Consider the following 22,339-nt stretch of genomic DNA (forward strand, 5'->3'; position numbering starts at 1 on the left):
ACAGATATGTCAATTTTATGGGTGGGCTGGATCTACAAGTAAATGTAAAAAAAACGTTTGTCATGGTAGCAGGTAGCGGGAAAAAACGTATAAAGAACATTTACCTTAATGACCAAAAATTGGAGCTAACCACTCAGTACTGCTACCTGGGTATCATGATTGATGAAAAACTTAATTGGAGACCAGCAGTAGAGGCCAGATGTCATCTTCTTAAAAGAGCAATAATTTCCTTGATGAGTTTTTCTCAGAGATTGGGGAAAAGGCCCCCAGTGGAACTACTAAGAATATATATAGCCAAATGCCAGGCCATTGCAGTATATGGGGCGGGACTCTAGGGACATGTAGATGTTAGCGCTCTACAGGTGGTTAATAATAATACAGCATTTTGTAGAGCGCGAACAGCTACCTCACAAGGAGGTGTCCCGGCGCTGAAGACTGCTGGGGAACCCGTCCTGGCTTTCCCTGTGAGATGGTCCCTTTCTGGGTATCTCCAAGGTGAAACCAGGCATCCCCGGCGTCTGTGGGGGGCCATTGTAGAGATGAGGCAAGCTTAATGCCCAGAGTTGCCGAGTGTGTTCCTGGTTAGAGTAGGTACCGAGGCGAGAATTATCGAGTCCGTTTTGACCCTGGTCCACGACCCTGCCGCGTCGGGAATTGAACCCTGGTCCCTGGCTGAATCTCTGCTTACGGGTCTGCCGCCTCTAACCAGTGAGCCACACCTCTCCACTTGAAAACACCTTTCTTAGTTTCCTGCTAGCAACACCACGTAGCACCTCGATCTACGCTTCTCATCTAGAACTCGGAATCCCTTATTTAGAGGACCTATTAAAGATCCAACCATTATTGCTTTGGCGGCGCATATGGACCTCTGATAAAAATAGCATAACTCAGGAAGTTGTTGCAGATTCAATGATCCTTGACCAATCATCAAAAATTAAATGGCTTCGATACATTAGAAATTTCTTCAAAGATCTTGGATTGGAGAAATATTATCTTGAACCCAAAAATGTTATCGAAGTATCAAAACGATCATTGAAACAACTGGCCCTGACACATTTAGAATCACTAAGGCTGGCAGCTGAGTGGTCAAAACCCTCGGTCCTCCATGCCAATATGATCCAGCTGACGTTTTTAATCCAGCCCTACCTTACATTACAGATTAGTACCTATGACAGAATGCTCTTAACAAGATTCAGACTAGATCTTTTTCATAGATTAGTAGCATTCCCTGACAGAAAAAAGTGGGATTTAACTCTCTCTACCTGTCCCTGTGATGAAAAATCAATACAGTCAAATTTACACACAATATTGTTCTGTAAATTCCATCACCCACACAGGAGGGTCTGGCTACTTCCCTTATTAAAGCAGTGGGGATTTAGACAATGTCGTCCAGCCATGTTACGCTTTCAACTGCTAGAATCCGAACTGGTCTGTTATTGTGTTCTCAATTTTTTAAAATGTATTGTAAAACACAGGAAAAATCTGTAAAGACAAAATGTTACCGATATCATAAGAATTGCTCTCTGTAAAACACCTGACTTTGGATTTGTGTAACTATTTCCCACGATCATCATTTTTACTGTATATTTGTATTTTTTTGTGAAATGTACCTTTTATGGTTTTACAATTTCCAAACAGTTGGCGGGTAAAATCCAGATAGTCACCAGGATAGGGGATACTAGACTCCCATCTAGACCAAGATCTTCACGAATCCGACGAAAGCAATGGAATACGCCAGGTCCCTCTGCCGCCGCCGGAGCCCCCCGGCTCCCACATCGCACATTGACGACTGAGTTGCAAGGAGCTGTGGGCTCTGATGGTTGTTTCAAAGTACACATGTTTGTATATTAAGGCACTATGTTGTATCACAGTTTTGAATTGCATGACCGCGGTGTGACCTGGGCAGTTTGTAATACTGCCACATGGTGCATCTCAGGGGGAGACCCAGAAACTGACTGTTTTATATCAAGTGTATGTTTTATAATGCCTCAATGCTGGGTAAGAGCGGGTTAATATCTCATTCACAGTGCTTGTGGGATTCCGAATCTCTGTTGGGCTCCGCCTCATAAACCTACTGTTTAAGATGTGGGATTTTGTATCCGGTGCAGCCCGGCATATCTGCGCCCGCAGGGTCGGCGGGACAGTTAATGGGTAGGAGACCATCATGTTTCTTCGGTGGCCCCCTCCCTACTCGATCGGGGAGTGGACTTTGCCACTGCGTCCCCCAATGGGTATACCCCACTTGATGCTTTACGTCACTTTGTTCCTGTTGGGAGTGTTTATGATGCAGGGAATTGACTTTGGCAAATTGGGGTTGCTAAAGTGGGGGGGGGAGGGGGAGGAGTTCTTTTTCATTATCTATTACTCTGCAGGTACGATGGTCAGACTTTAATCTGTACATGTGGTCTTTATTGATATTTGTACATCCAGATAGTAATCCAACATTTGGGGAGGCGGGTGGCCTGTCTGTGTAGATAATGGGAGAAAGGTATAAATGCATAACTTGGAACATCCGCGGTTTGAACACCCCAAAAAAGGTCCGACAGGTGTTAGCGCACCTGGACAGGCACGCAGTGCAGATCGCTTTGTTACAAGAGACACACTTGCGTAAACACGCAGAAGACAGGATAGCACATAGATGGGCATCCTTTCGATTGGCCTCCACGTATTCCAGAGGCGTGCTTATCCTCATCAAAAAGGGAGTAGCATTTCAGCCTGTGAATACTTGCACAGATACTGAGGGGCGGTGGGCTATGGTACAAGGCAAGCTGGGTATGGCATTAGTGACATTAGTAAACATGTATGGTCCCGTGGTGGATGATCCAATCCCCTTTTTGCAAATGTTTAATGTTTTGCGTGAGTGGCTGGAATCTGCAGTCCTATGGGGAGGAGACCTAAATACTCACCTTAATCCACAAGTGGACAAGTCCAACCCTTCAGGTGTGCGTACGATTAAGGTTAGCCAGTGTATCAGGGATGCCATGGTGGAAATAGGGTTGACTGACGTTTGGCGTTTGCGAAATGAGGGGGTATTGCAGGGTACACATGTCACCCCTGCGTTTAATAGTTGGTCTAGACTAGACTACTGGCTTCTGAGCGCCCAAGCTAATGGGTGGGTGGAGGGGGTCCATACGATACCACGTACGTTATCGGACCACAACCCCGTTGTCCTCATCATCTGCATTCCCATAAATCCACATCGCCCCTTTACTTGGCGATTTCGGGCGCATCAGAACTGCTATTGTACAATACTTCAAATCGAATGTGGGGTCAGTGGACAGTCAGGCCACACTGTGGGAAGCATTTAAAGTGACAATACGGGGGGAGTGCATAGGTACCACGGCGGGATCCTAAAAGACATTAGAGGTCAGTTGTCCAAAACAGAATGTGCTCTGGAGGGGCTGGAGAGACAGTATTCGCATTCGCCATCTTCGGACACGCTGGCGCGCATTCATGAGACACTAGCAGAATATAACAAATTAGCTGATGCTGAGGCGCGATACGTGGTTTGGCGGCGTGTCGCCCGAGCTTACGGCGAAGGGGGGAGACCGGGCAGAAATCTAGCTGAACAGTTACGTTCCAGGACTGACACTCCCCTAATCGACCATATTATTGACACTAGCGGCACGGCACACTACACACCACAGGCTATCGTGGGCTAGTTTCAGCAGTTTTACTCATCTATGTATACCACACGGGGCGGGATGGATGCTGAAGCTATGGATGAATAGCTAACAGACACGGCCTGTGCGTGGCTATCGGAAGGTCATAGAGAGTATTTGAGCCAGCCTATTGATGAAATTGATGTTCGCGAGGCTATCCTTTCTCTCCCTAATAATAAGGCCCCCGGACCCGATGGCCTCATGGCAGAGTTCTACAAGGCCTACGCAGATCTTTTGGTACCCTATTTATTGGAGATGTATGCGGAGGCCCATGAGACTGGGACGCTTCCCCCCCCCCTTCTCTACGCCAGGCTCTGATTATTAATCTCCTCAAAAAAGATAAATCGCCTACACGCTGTGACTCCTATCTCCCCCTGTCGTTAATCAATCTTGACGCCAAAATACTGGCGAAGATTTTAGCCACGAAAATCCAGCCTCTGATGCCTCTTTTGGTTCTCCCGGACCAATCTGGGTTTATCCCGGAACGGTCCACTTCCCATAATCTGCGCACTATTTTTGCTATGTTCCACGTTCTCAACCCTAACTTATCTGCTGCTGCGGTCATGCTAGATGCTGCTAAAGCATTTGACTCCATAGAGTGGAAGTATATGTTCCATATATTGCACAGACTAGGATTCCCTTTTATTTTGACACGCTGGATACAGGTCTTATACACTGATGCTTCAGCGAGAGTGAGAGTAGGTGGACTTACATCTGAACCCTTTAACATAGAACGTGGTACCAGACAGGGCTGTCCCTTGTCCCCCCTCCTTTTCGCCCTTGTTTTGGAGCCTTTGGCTTGTAAAATTCGACAATGTCACAGAGCTGCTGCTCTTAATTTTAATCACCGTCCTGTCGGAATTTCTATGTACGCAGATGATATGGTCCTGTTTGTCCGTGATCCTCAGATCCATCTATCTCCGATAATTCTGGAATATATTAAATCTGGTCTTTTTTCTGGCCTCCAGATCAACTGGGAAAAATCGGTTATTATCCCGTTGACGCTGAATACGTCCCCACCCCAGGTAGAATACCCACTGATATGGTCTGAGGATCCGGTTAAATATCAGGGTGTCTGGGTGCACCGTGATCCTGATAATGTGATTTAAGAGAACTATGGCCAAGCATACACTAGCTTAGTGCAACAGGTGGATAGATGGTCTCACCTTCCATTGTCATTGGCTGATCGAATTGCAGTGATTAAAATGGTCATACTACTTAGATTTTTATATCTGTTCTGCAACATTCCAATCAAGTTGACCAAGCCCTTTTTTTTAAAAAGTGCAAACTCAGTTATTGCGATTGGTCTGGGGGAATAAACAGCCTAGAATTAGTTGGCTCACATTAACGCTTGCATATGACAAAGGTGGTTCCGCTGCCCCTGATTTCTATGTTTACTATCTCTGCGCGCAAGCCCAATACGCCCACTACTGGTTCAGATCCCATGACTATATTCCACACGTGGCGTTTGAGGACGGGGATGCTTACCCTGTATCGCTGCTGAGTATTCTTACATACACGCGTAGGCAGACGCCCAGGGCAGAGATCAATACAATTGACACCACGGTTGCGGCTTGGCAGGTGATTGGCAAACGTGCACATAAACTTCCTTTATATGCTCCTGCGTTGCCTCTTAGTGGGCATGCGACTTTATCGGTTACTCAGGAAAATGAGCCCATGACTGCGTTGAAGGAAGCTGGTATGACGCATATGAGCGATCTTTACCAGGGGGGCCGATATCTTGCAGATGAGGACCTCAATTACATCCAAAACCCCACTCCGCTCTTTCGATACACCTGCTACCGGTTAAAGCAAGCGGTAAGAGATCATTATGTGGAGTTTCCCGCTGAACCAAATACACTTAAGTCGCTTCAGTTGTTACTGGTAGCCCCAACCAAGAAAAAATTCATTACCAAGCTATACAAAGCGGTGCAGGATGAAACGGTTCGTAGACCAGATAAAAGTTTAGAGAGATGGAATGCAATAGTGACACCTCCGATTGAATTGAAAGAGTGGAAGCAGATCTGTACGGTAACGGGTCGTCTTACTCCGAATGGCAATTTGAGAATCATTCATTTTAAATTCCTTCATCAAATGTACCATACTCCTGTTAAGTTATGTAGAATGGGGCTTAGGGACACTGGTCAATGTCGCCGATGTGGGCGGAACGGGGCTGATTTTCTGCATTTAGCATGTCAATGTGATCCTGTGTTCCAATATTGGGAGAATGTTGCCACGCGCCTACATGACATGACAGGTCAAGTGGTGCAATGCACGCCGCTGGTGTGCCTGCTTGGTCATGTCCCTCACCTGAGGGCTGGCGTGGGGAGGTTTGTGCGAGTGGCCCTCTTATTGGCCAAGAGGCGAGTTCTGTTTACATGGGAGAGCAAAATGGCTCCGAAAGTTGATGTCTGTGATAAGGATTTGGTGTACTGCCGTGAGCAGTTGGACATCTATGCTGAAGAGCTGCCAACGACATCCAGACCCAAGGACATTTGGGCTCCGCTGAGGGACTATTTGCTAACCCAGTCTGGTGGGGACTCTGCGTGATCTTGGATGGGATGATAAAATGTGCCTGCTGTACCCTACTGTCACCTGCAATATCCGAGACCATAGCATGTACGGGATAAATCAGATGCATGTGTAACATTTTCTGGCCATGGGAATGTACCTTGAATTGTGTATGGGGGTTGCTTTCATTTATTGATTTATTTTTATTATTCCCTATTGTGTTTTATTTTATTTATTTATTATTTTTACCGGGTTGTTGTTTTTGTCCTTCGCAATGTGCTTTTGATATGGTTATGTGCTGTAAAGGATGTAAAGACTTTAATAAAAAAAACTTTGTGCCACTGGACCGGACTCCAAAGATCATAGGTCTCTTAGAAATTGACTGTACCCTAATAATGGAAAGCACACAATTTGGAAGGTAGGTGTGCCCGCATCATCATTAACTGGCCATCCAGAGCCTCTTGCCCCCCACCCTGCAATAATTTGGCCATATTGAGGATGGTCACAGTGATATAATCAAAACTTATGAATGTGCCCACACCACTCTGGCCACTACACCCATAAAAGTTTAGGCAACTTCCTGTGCACATTCAAGTGCCCTTTTAGGCGATCCTGCATATTGTAGCTGCAGCGTTCTGTATTCAAATCTAGGTTTTCCTTCAAGGTGGAGAGCACCGAGCTGCACCACAGTATCTTCCTTAAAATTGCCTTAGTGTCCTAACATCACCATGCTAGTACACAAGAAATAAGGAGAACAGACTAGGGTGACATGTACATCTGTAGGGCCTCTCTGCTGTTGAAGCACTGTTCTGCACATTGTTCCAAACGTCCTCTGGCTCCAGGCCTCTACCCGCTAACAAAGTGCCTGTGCGTGAATGCCTAGCGCTAGGCGCTTGATGCGTTAATTACCTGTGCATCAGCAAATGTAACAAAGGGTCTGTAGAGGAAAACAGAAGCCTCTTCATGCAAGTCATTTCTTGCTAAGCTCCCCTTACATAATAACATGGTTACTACTACCAGCTACCATTGTGATATGACTAGGGTGACCACCTGACAGGTAGGCAGATTCAGGACTGGACCGTAAACATTCTGGACAAAGGGGCAAAATTCAGGCGAAAAATCGGGACAAACGGTAAAAATTCAGGCCAAAAGGAGGAGCAGCCATACCCCACTGGCTTATCAATGCATTTATTTACTATTTTTTATATTGCACTACTTATTCACTGTGTTTGAGGTTGCCTCTAAGTTTGCTACATTCAAATGGCCCATTATGTCCTTGTTCATTAGTAAATTGATGCCCTTGAGCACAATGCCAAGGGCATCACTCCTTCCCAAATATACCCAATCTTTCATGAGAGGAAGCAACAGCAACAATTTGCTTGTTTCTAAACATTCAAATACTCATTGCAAACAGTTTGGGCAACATTAAGGTAGGTGAACTTTTCACCGTCTACTAGTTTAGACTAGTTGATTAACTCAACTGACTAAGCTGATCCTCCACTAGACAAGCCTAACAAGCATTGAAAATGCAATAGGTCTCACCTTTAATTAAGTTGAAGCCATTTGCTTTGCTAATGGTATTGTATAGCAAAGCAAATGGCTTTAACTTAATGAAAGGCGAGACCTATTGCATTTTTAATGCTTTTTTTTTTTTTATCCCTCTCAGCAAAGGGGGTGTCGGGTGAGCGGACACTTTCTCCTAGTTCCACGGGATGACTTACATGCTGCACTGTCAGTATACAAACAAGGCGTCCCTGATTTACAAGAGACAGCAAAGCAAAGATGGCCACTCCCTAAGCACGGCACGTCTCCTATAGATCAGGGACGTGCCCACAAGGAGCGCCGTTCCCGCCCATCCACAAAAGGGATTAAAAAACATGCTAGCTGAAACACAAATACTTGTAAAAGAGAATCTAAAGAAAAAAACAACGCACAGGGTATCGGAATCAGCTATGGGTGTTATTTACATTTGCAATGTAAATGACGTCGTTCCTTTCTCAGCACCCTTCAAACAATGACGTTTCTACCATATTTGTAAATTGGAATGGGACAAAGGTGGATGAAATTCAATGCACGGTTCTTTTCCTAGTTTGTAATCATACCAAGTGGTTTTTCAGTCAAATGCCTGAAAGCGCACATGGGATGTTATAATTAGATTTCGCCAAGTGTGTTAAAATGGAGGTCACCAAACGTCAGCATTGAATAAAAATCGCTCTTTGTAATGCTTCACATCTATTTGCATATGACAAGGGTAGTTATTATATTAATAAAAAATAAAAAAACTTTGATTCTGGCATACAATAATTGACAGTGCATGGGATTCCCGCGAATCATAGCAGGTTGATGCATCTAAAAAAGAACTATTAGAGAACACAGTTTTGAAATAATGGACAGGACAACTCCCCTCCCCCCTTCACACCCCCAGGAAAAGACGGTGAATGGCCACACCACCAAACGGAACGAAAAGCAGCATCTGCAGGCCTTACAACAAAGGAGGCGCAACACAGCAAAAAAAAAAGCAACGACAAGCGAGAGCTGTGCATGCGCGCTGCTAACGCCAGGCGAGAGCGACCCATACGCATGCACATCAACTTGCTAATTATACTTGAAAATCCCAATTTACAGAATCTATCATGTAAAATGCTGGTAACAAAGTTAGGAGTGGATAAAGGTTTTGCCTGCATTGGAGTGTTTATGGCAGCGATATCTAGTAATGTAAACCTAAGCATCCTTGACAGCGGGATGTCTCAATAAGGACCCGAAAAAGGTCGACCACATCTCCCAACAGTGAAAGACCTACAAAGGTCCCGCTCTACGCTGATAACGCTTCCAAGAGCAGATCCATCACCTACAAGACATTCCAGAACAATACACCGGCAACTCTACCCAATAATCCAATCACTGCAGACCAAATGATGTAAAAAGGAAAGGAGAAAAAAACATATATATATATCTCTGAAGAAGGGCATTTGTCCATCTTCACACCCAGGGTCTGGAACAGCATGCACACTATATCCCGAATGCCCCAGCCCACCTGCAAGTCTCAAAGATGAACATTCCCTACTGACGGGTATCAAGTTTTCAGACCTAGGTTTTCATTTCACAGATCCTTTTTATCAGCAAAAGACTGCAAGTCCCAGAATCCACTGGCTTGGCAAATAAGAATCCTAGATTATAATCGGGAATATCTGCTTACTGGAGTGAGCAGTCAGCCCTGTTTATTCCAGTAAAGAAACTGCGACAGAGCAGGTACATGTTTGTTTTGTTTTTAAATTAAGGGTCTGTTAGCAAAGTCTGGGCCTAAGGTCATATACCGTGTATTTGAACACTGAAGATGTTAGTGGAGAGCTCAATTTTGAGGCATGGCGGAAAAAGGGTCATTCCTCTGAAACCTACTTTAAAAAAAAAAACACCGCAAAAGAAACTCGCACAACAGGTGAAAGCGTCATCACCTCCTCCCAGTTCTGAGAAAGGGAGGGAGGGTGTCCAGTTACCCCACCATAGATTTCCGCGAGTGTAGTAGCAGTGGTTTGTGTGAGAAGTTGGCCTGATGTATGATGTCACTAGTTCTAGTGTACACCTTGTATCAGTCCAAACAACCCTTATGGTAATTGGTTGTAAAGTCAACCTTATAGACCAGCTATCCTAGTGGTAGCATGGACAAGAGCAGTCTTAGGCTAAATTCTGTATGGCATGTGAAGCCAGCTGTTATACCATTATAATCCCTTGAATACCAAATGTAAGGACACCACACCAGATATATATAAAATTAGAATGTATTTATTCTAACATATACCCTCAGCACTCTTTATGAGTTTAGAGGTCTAAGCACAACAATTTCTTAAGTAGCATACGTTAAGTTACACAGGAAAAATACAGTTAGGCCCAGGGGCCACGCAAACCATATACTAAGAAAGTGGTATAAGTACCACGTCACGAACAGGGAGTAGGCCTAGGGCCTAGGGAATCGCTGGGGCTACACTACCCTATCAATAGTTAGGAAGTGGGAGGCCCACGGGAAGCGTGTGCAGTGTGGAAACACACACGCGGGTTACGTTAAAGTCAATGGGAATGTAGTAATTAGAAATAGGAAGAATAAGGTAACTCCCGAAGTAACTAGGAGGAAGCAACTAGAGACTTAGACACTTGGATAGTCAATATCCACTGGAGCACCGGAGTACTCGCGTTACCTCACCCACAGGAGACGGGTGCATAGGTGTGAAGATGTGTCGGGTGTCGTCGCTGGATCCTATGGATGCCTGAAGAGCAGATGCTGGCAGGCGGCCAAGAGGAAGATGTCCGGTGGATCCAAGGGTGGATCTTGAAGGAAGAACACCTGCAAGCAGAGGGGACAAAGTCTGGATCACTAGCCAGTGACCGTGTGGAACCAGGAAGGAACCAGGCAATGTCATGCAGAACACAGGTGATGGCTTGAAGCTTGTCTCTGCAGCTGCGTGAACCAGGAGGCGTCGAGGATGACCAGAACCAGGGTATGAGCTGTCCCACGAAGGATCTTGCTGATGGCGGAGTCGACGTCCCGATTGGAGCCAACAAGCCTTGGCAAATGCAACCCACGCGGAATGGGAAATTCGCTTCAGGTGCAGACCAGGAAGGTCTGAGGTGCTTCTCTTTCACAGGGAAGCAAGGGCCAGTCTGGAGGAGCCAACCCAGCGGTGGAAAGTCAAGGGTCCGTCGTCACTGAGGCTACTAGCCAACGGGCAAGCAACCGGACAGACGTGTCGAGCAGGAAAATGCAGAAGGGCCCCACGCAGAACTCGTAGAGTGTGGAGGGCTGATCTTCGGTGCAGATGGTGCTCGGGGTTGGGGCTTCTCAATCCCCAGAGCACAACTTCGAGGATGCCTCCGAAGCTGCGCTGGAAGCTACTCGCCAATTTTCCCAGGTAGCCGGTCCCCCGTCTCTCGTCGCCTCCACGGATCTCAGCTTGGCTGTGGATGTGGATCAGGGCCAGAGAAGTCTGGAGGTCAAGGCGCTGGTCGAGCTCTGCAGTCGGTTCCTCGTAGAACTTGGGCAAAGCAAACGGCAGGTCACTTGTTGGTGACTGTTTGCACAGGGTGGCCACTCCTTGGCCACAAGGGAGATTCTTCAGTCTTCATGTCGAAGGTCCAGAGTTTCGTGTCTTGTTTCAGTTCAGGATAATCCAAAGTCCTAGGGACTCAGCTCCCACTCTTATACTAATCTGGGGGGCTGGGTTACCTGCTAGGTCCCTCCTATGGGTGGGACCAGGGAGGGGCGTGGTTACACCCCCTTCCCTTTGTCCAGTTTCGCGCCAGGACTGGGGCTGGAGTGCCCCAGCACCGGTTTGAACCGGACTATGCATGGGACACCTTGTGTGCCCCAGGCAGTGTCTCGTTTCTTTCATCCCTCCCTGCCCCAATACACTAAGCCCTGTCTAGGGTGGTGCTAGCACCTCCCAAGGCAGGAAACCTATTGTCCAAGCCTCCCTCGCTGGAAGGACTCCCAGCAGCAGGAGGTCAGACTTGTGTCTGTGGCAGCAGCATCCATTTTGTGATGCTGGGGCTCTGGTTAACTTTAACCGGGTAGTAGGTCTTCAACATGTCTTCTCCCTCTAGAAGGGGGGAATACTATCCTCATCACCAGAAATGGTGTGGGGGTAGTATTCCAAAGTGTTAGACACCTTACACAACATGTTTTGATAAAGCCAAACCATAGTTACCATAACCGCGAGGATTATAAGGCACTTTAAGAGTATATGGTAGGCGATATCATAGAACAGCTATAAGGACATGGTTCCGAAAGCTGCAGACAGGCTCAGCTCATGCTAGAGCACCATCTCACATGTTACCAAGCACTCTGCATTCAGGATTGTTAAGGCCTGCCATAGGAGTGACTGAAAGGTACCCATGTGTCTATATATAAGGCAGGTATAGGGATACTATACCTAAGCAAGGGGTGATTACACGACCTTGCCCCAGCTGAGTGATCAGCCAGTTGTGTCATGATGGGAGGCCAGCCAGGGGTGGCATAATACATTCGGCAGCCCCAGGGTACACCCATGCCCTGGGTACCTAAGGTACACTATACAGGGCCCTATAGGGTGATCCTTACCAATTGGGTTATGTACCTAAAGTTCATAGTGTGAATTTAGAGAGAGAACAGCTGGGCTGTGGGTCTGATTAGCAGGCCCACAGCCACATCTACGTCGAAAACCAGTGAAGCAAAAGCAAAAAGTGGGGGTGACCATAGGAAGCAGACCCTACTCTCCTACAGTTTGAAATTATATTAGTGCACAATTACGAATGCAATCACGAGAATGGGCTTCAGTTCCCATTCTTACAAGATTGTCAAAGGAACTTTATCGGATTTCATCGTGCCCCGAAGAGGCTTCCTTCCACAAAGAAAACTTCCAACTTTTGTCATTATTTTGTTGTTCTTGCACAAAATCTTTCTTTGTCGAGATAATGCGATGGGCGTATACCTTTTTTGCACGACAAGAGGTGCCAATGGGACTGGGTCTTCGTAGTGAACAAACTCAGTGACTGAGTATTTCGGTGTCAAGTTGGGAGGCCCACAAATAAAACAGAAAAATGGAGAAACAAATGCACGCCCCGAGTGCATATGGGCTCAACTGCATTCGGGATAAAGTGAAAATACATCTTATGCAGGTCTTTTCCACTAACCCATGCTTATGTGCGCGCAGTGCTTCAGCGAACGCCATTTGTGAGAAACCCCAAGAGCCGGCTGTGAGTCATGACACCTGATGAAAGTGGATTCTGGTACATGGGGGCTTGCACATAGCTTTCAAAGAAGCTTCATACCAAAGAAAGGCGGTTAAAAAAACCAGGCTACAAACCCAAAACAAAACGCCAGAGGGACAGTCCCCAGCCCTGAGAAGGGTCCAGCATAGGACCCCAAACTCGTGTGTAGGGACGGAAGGTAAGCTGTCCAGAGGCATGCAGTGTGTGGTGAGCACAGAGGGCTGTACTGAGGGGGAAGTCTGCCGCTCACCGGAGAGTCGTAGGAGTAGGCGCACTCGGAGCAGTAGACGCGGTCTCCGGTCTTGGGCACGCGGATGGTGGGCATGTAGGGCACCAACAGCTCTCCCAGGTCCGCGGCCATTGTCACGTGCCCGTGTGTCACGGGACCTGCAAAGACGACTGGCCTGGGAATCTGCTGCGGCCTGAGGTGAGCGGGAGTCGTACGGCGGGCCCCTGTGGGGAGAAGACAGTGTGAGAGGTGCCAGGAGCCCTGGGAAGAGTGCCTGAAGTGCGAGCGCTGCCCCCGGCTGAACTGAGCTTGCCTCCTAGGGGCTTCCATGGGAGGAAATGAAATGAAATGAAATGAAAAAAAAGTATTTAATAAAGCGCACTGCGGCCAAGCGGCTTCCTGGCGCTAGGGACCTGATCAGAACTCACAAGATCAGCTCGAAGGACTAGGAGGGGAACGCCTGGGAGAAAAGAAAAGTTTTGAGGGCCTTGCGGAAGTGAGAATAGATGGGAATAGAGCGAATAGAGAGGGGAAGACTATTCCAGAGCTGAGGGGCCAGGACTGAGAACCGTGTGCCACCCGTTCTGGATTTACGAAAGCGGGGAATGTGCAAAAGAGACAGAGAGGAAGAACGAAGAGTGCGACAGGGAGCATACGAGGAGATAAGAGAAGTGATGAAGAGAGGAGCAGAACGGGAATGAGCCTGAAAGGCTAGGCAGGCCAATTTGAAAAAAGATCTAAAGCGTACAGGGAGCCAGTGAAGAGTCTTAAGCGCAGGAGTGATATGAGAGGATTTAGGGAGGGAAAGAATAAGTCGGGCAGCTTGATTTTGAATGGCCTGAAGTCTGCGGGATTCAAAGGCGGGAATGCCCACATACAGACCATTTCCATAGTCGAGGCGGGAGGTGACAAGGGCCAAGACTATGGTTTTAAGTGCATCAGTAGAAAAGAACCGTGAGATCTTCCGGATAAGACGGAGGGACAAAAAACAAGAAGATACAACAGAGCTAATCTGGCTATGCATTGAAAGGTCGTGACTGACTTTGATACCAAGAGTATGAACAGAGGCGACAGGCAAGGGAGGGGGACCGAAAGAGAGGGGCCAGTGTGCGGGAGACCAAGGATTGGAGGACCTGAAGCCCGTCAGCTAACTTTGGCCACCCGACTTGCCTGCCGTGGGGGAGCCTGTAATTGCCGTCCTGGGAGGAGCTGGTGTGGTTGAGTGGACAAGAGGACAGACGGGTGTGGGAGAGGGTAGGGGAGCTCCAGGAGAGGGTCATAGAATAAGCATCGATCTCCTGTCTTTATGGGGCCATGTGTTTTCTTATTAGAAACACATGGCCCCATAAAGATAAGAAAGTGCTTTGCGACGGCAGCAACGCAGGCGACCCAGTCTGATCGGAGGCGAAAGGGCGTCCACAAAAAACCCTTATTTCCAATGGCAGGCCGCCAGCCAATGGAAATGAGGGGTAGGGCTTAAAGCCCTTTTCTGAAACTCCTCATTCACAATAAATCTCGCCGAGGTGAGCAGCGCTTTGTGCTGCAACGCCACTCGAGACCTAAAAACTAATGAGACCGAGCAGATGGTGTGGCTGACGGTCTCACACCAAATGTCAAGCTGTGAGGAGCCCACAACTTGTTTGTAGTCTCACAGCACCAAGAAGACCCGACTGCGGCATTAGAGTGTGCCTCAGGGACTCTATATTTATCCCAGAACTGGGAGCCCAACCACTAGACGGAGCATTAAAGAGCAGGATGAAGTTTAGATCAGATGAGAGATTTCCAGCAACTGATTCAAAGGGTCATTGCTAAGATCCGAATAAATAAGAAAGAGAAGAACAAGGCAGGATAATTCCTAAAATCAGTTAGGCTCTCCATGAGTACATAAAGTATGGTGTATCTGGAGAGTAGTCTCAGCAGAGAGGCCAGAATCAGAAGAGGTACTGTTAAGTGGTTGAATAAGCAGTGGTTTACCACACTGGTAAACTCTGCCAGGTCGGTGGTAGCATTGGTAGTGCTTGTGGAGGGTGGTTTGGGGCAGGCCCTTTGGAATGTTGGGCTCTGGGCAATTGACCACTGTGAGAAGTTGGCCTGGCATATGCTGTCCACTAGTTATAGGGGACACCTTGCACCAGTCCAATTCGACTATTAAGGTGATAGGTTAAAAGACAACCTTTAAAGAAAGCTATCCTAGTGGTAGCTGTGGAGAGCAGCCTTCAGGCTAAGTCTTGAAGGAGTGTTAAGCTTATTGTTTTACCATGGATAACCTCTTGAATGACCAAATAAAAGAGTAGCCCACACAGGTATATATTCAAAATATATGTATTTATTCTAAGAACAAATCCCACTAGTCTCTTGTGAGGCTGGAGGTAAAGATACAATTCAATAAAGCATTTGTAACAACAATAAATAGCACTGGAATTACAGGGCCCCGGGGGGGACCAAACCATATATTAAAAAAGTGATATAAGAACCACAACAGTTCTGCAGACACTGCCTAGGGCACCTAGGATCGCTGGCCCCTTACGAAACCACCCAAGGTAGTGAGGAAGGGGACCCACGGGAAGCGTGTGCAGTGTTTAAACTACAGTCGGGATCCCTATTAAACCCTATGGGAAATGTCGCGTTGGAAATTGTAAGAATCTGGACACCTCTAGCAGGAGTTCAAGTTCAGGAGATTAGAGTTAAGCTCTTGGAGGGCCCACACCCACAACAGTACTGAGGTACCACTGTTACCTGTCCCAGGGAAGCCGGGTGCATAGGTCGTTTTCGGTGTTGGGTTGATGTCTCGTTTTCAATGGAAAAACATGAAGAACTGCTGCTGGCGTGAAGCGTCGTCGATGTCGTGCAGATTGAAGATGTAGATCTTGAAGGTAAGGACCTGAAAGCAGAGAGGACAGAGTCTGGGTCACTAGCCAGTGACCAGGGGCCTTTGGAGAAAGAGCCCTTCAATGTCGGGTGTTTTCAGGTGGAAGACGGATAGCTTGGATCAGCAGCCAAGGGGTCCAGGAGGCTTCAAGGAAGGCCAGCTTCTGGAGGGCTACTTTCCCACGAAGGATGAAGGCCGCTGTGGTGTTAGTGTCCAGAGTGGATCCACCAAGCCTTGGCATCCGCAACCCATGCAAGAATCAGAAAACAGCTACGGTGCAGACCCGCGAGGTCTCCAGCGAGGAGACTGTAGAGCAGGCCTGGAGCAACCAGGGGAGCCCTTTAAAGTAAGGATTGACCTCCGCTAGGGCCCACCAGTCGAGAGACAAGGGACCGCGGGAGGCAGCAATTCGGAGTGCGTAAAGATGAGCCCACGGGTCGCCGGAGCAGGCTGGAGCGTCGTCCTTTGGCACAGGTGATGCTGAGAGGTTGGCTCAATGATGGGCCAAAGCACAACTTCCCCACTGGTCGGGTTCGTGTGCTGTGCAAGAGGTAGCCGGTGTCCTGGGGTATTGGGTATCTCGGCACCCACGGGGTCCACGGTGCTAAGCTTTGCTGTGCACACTCACTGCCCTCTGGGATGCTTGGGAACCCACCTCAGGGTAGGCAGAAGTCTTCGTTGTCCGTAGGAGCAGCGGAGTTCCAACCGGGTCACTTGCAGTGTTTCAGGTGCCTGCCAAGCATGGGGGTAACTCCTTTACCCCAAGGGAGATTTCTTCATTCAGCTGAGCGGCAGCTCGTCGAAGGTTCAAGTCTTTGAAGCAAAGTTCTCGGGATTAGGGGAGTGTCTAAATCAGAGCCCACCAATGGGAGTTCAGGCGGGAAAGGGTGGCATACCCTCTCCCCTTTGTGTGTTTCCCGCCTGGGCAGGGGACAGGATGCCCCTGAACCGGTTTGAGGCGGTGTATGCAGAAGTAGGCACTGGAGAAGCCTACATGCAAGTTTGAAAGACATCCTAAGGTGCACCCACCCAGTTCCAATCCATATAGTCTGTCTGGGGAGGTGGGGACACCTCCCTGCAACAAGATCCCTGTTGTCCAGCTGCCGTGGCTGGAGTTCTGCCCAGCAGCAGGCAGCCAGAATCGTGTGGGTGGCGGGTAGCATCCATTTTGTGCTAAGTGTGCTCTTTTAAATTGGTGTCTAAAATCTGCCGCTTTTACCATATCACCCCTCTAGCAGGGGAGAATCATGCCCTCATTCCCATGGCTGTATTGGGGGTATGATTCCACGATGTTTGACACCAAACATGACATGGTTCTGTGCAGCCACTCTCAAGTTATCACGCTATCGCGATTACTTATAATGCGGTTAAGAGTATATGGTATGGCTGCACTACAAACAACCTGGCAATAGTTTTAACGAAGGTTGCAGAGGGGCCCTACTCAGGTAGGGGTTCCCCCTCACACATATCTCAGCACCCTCTGCCTTGTAGGATTAGCAAGGCCTCCCTTAGGGGTGACCTATAAGGATATATGTGTTGTATTTAAGTGGGATACAGGATACCTATATCCCTGTAGGGGGTGCAAGCACCACCTTACCCAGACTACAGTAGTGGTCTGGTGGTGTCAGTTTGTATGGCTGTCCCAAGGGTGGCACAATAAGTGCTGCAGCCCCTGGTAGGCCTCTGAGGGACCCATGCCCTGGGTACCTAGGGTACCATCTACAAGGGTTCACAGGGTGTCCTCAGTATCCAATTGATATGTACCTAAAGTACTCACATCAGTTTAGAGAGGAAGCAGATAGGCTGGGGTCCTGGATAGCAGGGCCACAGCCTGGCTAGAGTCAAAAAAACAGTCAAAACATCAGCAAAAAGTTGGGGGCAACTATGCAGTCAATGCCACTCTCCTACAACCACTCACTCTGTCTTAAAATGGCTCTGCGTTCGAGCCACACCCAAACCAGTGGTCTGACTTATCCCTAAGAACATGTAGAGCCTTCAAAACATCTATGATACAAATTACAAGAATATGGTAAAGACTCTTAAATTTACAAAAGTTTATCTAACTCATGGAAGTGTTTCAATTTAGTAGATCACAAGTGGAAGTTTCTGAACATTAACTTTAAACTATTTATTAACCCTCCCTACTGACAAAGCCATGAGTGAACAAAAAGTGTCAGGAATCCCTTATATCATGGCCAGTATTCTTTTTATGGATGGAGTAACATTACAGACTATTGAAGCATATACAAGTGAGGTTTTTACACCGGATCCATCATGAACTGAATTACTGGAATGTGCTGTCAAATGTCACTATCAAATAAACTAAACGTATGACGTAACTTGATTTGACATAAATCACACAATTTAGTCATGTGGGTGAGCATAGCGGAACCCAGGTGTCCTGGTCACACATAGTTCAATTAATCAACTGACTACATTACTTCATTTTTCTCAATGCCCTTTAGTGTCAGTGTTTTGTACAATTTTGTCAGATGAATAGTACACCATGTTAAGTATATACAGATCACAGATTAATTTGACACAATGTCTTAAAAAAAAAAAAGTACACAGTGAAGGTGAGGGACTGCGGGACAACATATGCTAACATCACTGGCTTCCTCAGTGGTCAAAGGGCATTTAAAAAAAACTATGGATACTGTGATCCTGAGTGCAATGGGGATGTGGTCAGTGAGTGTGGCGGAAGAATCAAAGGCGTAGTTAAAAAGTACTAAATATTCTGCGACTATTTGTTGATCTTTCACCATCAACTAACTGAATTTAAAATAATCCACACCTCACATGAAAAGTAAATGCAAGTGGGAAATACACTATTTTATGTTATGAATCCTTTGTTGGTGAATATCATCACTGCAGATGTATGCGTGTGCAACCAGAAGCCCATAGAACGATTTCTGCTTGGTTCAGCAGGAAATAGTGACTTGTGTAGTTTTTAGTGCTGGAGGTCCGTGCTCGTCACAGAAAGCACTCTGAATGTATAAGTCATTATGTTAAATTTGCATTACACACAGTAAAAGGTAGGTTGCCACAAAAAGTAGACATAAATTTAGGTTAAAATCAAAAAAGTGTTTTCAAATTGTACATTTTGGTAATATGGAGATTGCAACTAGTGCAAACAGTTTTCCAACTGTTGTGGAGCACACACTCCACAACTCCGCTTGACACACCCCCTACAATACCTCTCCAAAATAATAAATGTCTTTTAGCACAAAGGCTGAAATTACGGACAAAAGCAGGCCGTTGAAATCTTCACAACGGACATTAGGGTTAATTTATGGACAGTCAGTGAAAATTACGAATGAGTGGTCACTCTAGATGTGACCACTGTTATATAGCTAGCTTACAAGATAAAACACTATTGCCATTACATAAAACAATGTTCTGATGGGCGCTTCAAGCTGCAGAGTCCTCCCCTTTTGACCATCCTAGCTGCTAGACTAAATCTGGAAACCATTCAATAGTTTTTCCACATCAGTAGGCGGTGCTGGCTCCTCATCGGAGCTGCTATCTATGCCATTGTAAGGTTTCGGAGCATTAAAGTGCTCACACTGGCGCCCAGCTGTTAATTTATTTTTTCCTGCACTTTCATTCCGGAACTCGTCCCTTTGTCCAATTCCTGTCAGGAGTTTTCTTCCTTCATCAAAATTTTCTGGTGCAGTTATGTCTCCCCCAAAACATTTAGAGTTCAATCCTTGCAGAGACTGTGATGGTCAAATGCCTACCGCCACTTTGGTTTCTTCTGCCTGCCCCCCCCCCCCCCCACCCTCTGTCTCCTTGGGTTTGTTTACTCCTTCGATGCGGGGAGCACATGTTATCGCCATTAACCCCCTTTGCCTTGTGTGTGTGATGTTTTCTCGTTTTTTTTTCAAAATACGAAACCTTTCTTTGCTTGTTTATGGACTGCAGCTGCGGCTGGCTGCGTTGATTAGCGCTCCAGTAGCTCTTTTGTTGCTTCATCGATGTGAATGTTAAGCTGTGCCTAGGTTTACACTGTGCATTAGCGGCCGGCCTGTTGGTTGTAGGCCCATATTTGTATGTCTCTGAAACTGTAATAAAGGTTTTCCAAAAAAAAAAAAAAAAAAAGCCTACCGCCGACCCACACAACATCTGCTGTTGGTGCTTGGCGTTTGTAGGAAGCTGGCTCTTTTTATGGTATACCAAAAAGAGGTATACTGTTCAAAGAGTCCAGATATTCCCTTACTAGTGGACAGGGGCTTGCTCTAGCAATCCCAAGGTGCTCTTTTAGAGGGTAGTGTGGTTGAGCAGCCTTAGGCTTATCAGTGAGGACTGTTACACATCTGCAAATAGACACAATAGTCAATAGATGATTCTTGCACCTCAATATGGAGATTGGCACCAATTTATATAACTAGCTTGTATTTTTATATATGTTTAGGCACCAGAATTATTATAAGGTAAGTACGTTTTTAAAGAGAAATACTTTTGCATTTAAAAAGTCATCAGGGCATTTTTCTTAAGCTGCAATGTTATCCTATGGGTGGAAAAAACGAGCACAGCATTCAGGTACAATACAGCGACTTACAAGACCAATCTCGTAGACTTAAGTTGAGTATGGGGCAAGGTCCAAAGCAGGTCACCTAGGGTGACACTGGGGTTGTCCGGTGCAGAGGTGCATTTCAGCATTGGATGCCCAGTGTTATCCTCTGGAGGGAAAACATGTATTGCATTCTGGCACTTCACTGGGACTTATGGGACCAATCCCCCGGACTTAAGGTGAGTGTGGTGCAAGGTCCAAGGCAGCACCAACAGGTCACCTCAGGTGGCAATGGAGCGGCTGGGGACAGTGGTGCTTTTTAGCATCGGGTGCCCAATGTTCTCCTATGGGGTTCGGACCTGTCAAAAAGATGCTGCAGCTTGGACTGGGAAGCCAGTCTGTCTGAACCACAAGGGAGGGGGGGGGGGGGATCAGGCCTCACAATGCTTGGGGATGTGGGGGCACCTTTGGTCCTCTTCTCCACAAGCCAGGGGTGACGGATGCAGAGGTGTCTTTAAGATTTTCGTCACCGGGAGCACTCATGCTAGAGTGGGCCTTCAAACAGAGGCTGCAGTCAGCGTTGGGAAGCCAACAGTAGATAAGTCCTAGGTGGGCTTTGTCTTTGGAGGTCCGAGGGACCACAGTTGCATTATTGGCTCACTTCAGCTCAGGCTAGGGGACACGGGTGCAGTGGTGCTTTCCGGTGTTGGGTTTTGGTGGTCCGGAGTCTCAGGTCTCATTGGGTGCCTGTAGGACGCAGGGAAGCATCTCTGCCGCTCCCCTGGAGTTCCTTAGTCCTGGCAGAAGTACTGGCAATCCTCCCAGGCTTTTGGAGGCACAACAGCTTGCAGGATTAGTTGACTTTGGCCCAATCATTGGGAACAGCAGACAGGCTGGCATGATTGGCGTCAAGTCAGGTGCTTCTTCCACAATTCTTGCTTGTTGCGGCTGTTTGGTCTTTCTTCTTCATTTGGTTGGCAGGATCTAATTTCCTGGCGCCAGGGGATCCCCTAAATACTGAATTTAGGGGTGACCAGGGAGTGTACGGTAGTAGCCAATGGGCCACCTACCCTTGGGTTCACTACACCTCTGTATGACCACTTTTTGCGGGAGGTGATCATAACCCTGTCCCAGAATTCCCAATTTTGCCATCACCAATTTGGCTAACTTTGAAAAGTCGCCTCCACTTCAGGTAGCCCACTTTAGGGGTGTCACTAGCCTGAGGCTGGATATGCCTATCTGACTCGATAATTTTCCTGCCTGTCCAGGTGCCAACTGGCTCGGGACAAAGGGTGTCAGCCTCTTCTCCTGTGAGAGAAACCAGAATCACACACAAAAGGTAGGTGCTTTGAAGCTCCCCTGCCTGGAAATGTTAATCTGCAGGTCATCCTGTGGGAGGAGATGAAAACAGCCCTGGCCCAAGAAGGCCTGGTTTCTGGCATCCCGAAAACAAAGGCCCTCACCCATGGAGGTCAGACTGCAGGAAAGTAGGATCTTTCTGGCATAGATACCCCCTCTTTTTGTCTGGTATCTGTGCGTTTTGACTGTAGTAAACTGGGATCCTGCTAATCAGGACCCCAGTGGCAATGCTCTCTCTAAATTCTCTGGTAAGTACTTTGTATACCCCACAATTGGCATACTGGGGTACCATTATAAGACCCAAGTATCTGAAAGAAACACGTTAGTTAGATTCCTTACCTTAGAATATCCCCAGGCGTCAGCCTGGATCCGGAAGATTTTTCGTCAGCAATACCCCTTGCGCGTCGCTAGGCGTCGTCTGCGGCTCCGCGTCCGTCGTCGGCGTCGTGCGCCGGAAT

The sequence above is a fragment of the Triturus cristatus genome, chromosome 2_1, assembly GCF_964204655.1.
Source record: "Triturus cristatus chromosome 2_1, aTriCri1.1, whole genome shotgun sequence".
Taxonomy (NCBI): Eukaryota; Metazoa; Chordata; class Amphibia; order Caudata; family Salamandridae; genus Triturus; species Triturus cristatus.